This window comes from Echinops telfairi, unplaced genomic scaffold, assembly GCF_000313985.2.
Source record: "Echinops telfairi isolate 266 unplaced genomic scaffold, ASM31398v2 ScPeMD7_7465;HRSCAF=8503, whole genome shotgun sequence".
Classification (NCBI taxonomy): domain Eukaryota; kingdom Metazoa; phylum Chordata; class Mammalia; order Afrosoricida; family Tenrecidae; genus Echinops; species Echinops telfairi.
In genome coordinates, this window is record NW_022111365.1 from 7,132,156 (window position 1) to 7,133,218 (window position 1,063).

Sequence of the window (1,063 nt, forward strand, 5' to 3'; positions counted from 1 at the left end):
ATTGTGCAGTCTCACAATGGGTGTCTCTTCTGTTAAGTCGTTAAGCCCGTCAGACCTGAGACAAGATGAAAGGAGAAAGTGCTCCTGTACAGGGCACATTATAGCAGGTGCCCTAGGGATAATTGTGTTATTAGACTCCTATGTACCATTTACATGGGCAGCCTCCCCTTTATTCAGACAACACTTAAGTATATCTACCAGCCTCTTAATATGCTTCCTGGACATGTAAGAGAAAAAGCTGACACAACACTAGAGGTGACGTGTAACATCTCTTACTGGCTTCTGGGTTCTCTCCAGTCTTTCCATTGACTATGGCTCCTGCCTTCTCCTCTCCATCATCCACAATGCCTCACTCAAATCCCAGAAACCACGATCCTTTTATTTTCTCTGCATTATGAAACACTGCTGAGGAGGAGACTGTCCTCCTCAGTGGAGCCCAGACACCTTAAGAGCCCATTCTTCATTGAACAACCAGTTTCTTCCTGATGTGTAACACAGAAGGAAAAGATGGAAGGTGATATGCCATAGGGGATTTTCTACAGAAGGTAGGATAGTACATGGCTGACAATTTTCTTTTTCATATGTCTACCTAATTAAAAGGTTTTCTACTATGAGCATATTTCTTAAAGAATATTTTGTTTTGGGTGAAGGTTTACACAACAAATTAGCTTCCCATTTAACAAGTTCTACATAAATTACTCGATGACATTAGTTACACTTTTTACAATATATTGGCATTCTCATTATTTCTGTTCCAGTTGGTATGAGCATATTACTTGCTTTATGAGAGAAAATCAATAAATATTTAGACCAGAGATTAAAGTACAACTATTTGAATCAGATAGGGCTAGTTTAAATTCTGCTTCCCTGGGCAAATCATTTAACCTGCTAAAATCTCAGTTTGCACATTGGTAACATGAGGAAATAATCCATATAAAGTACTAGGTGATGCAAATGATTAATGTGCCCATCTGTCAACCAAAAGGTTGGTGGTTCAAGTCAACCCAGAGGTGCTCAGAAGAAAGGCCTGGTGATCTACTTTGAAAAATTGGCATTTATCAGC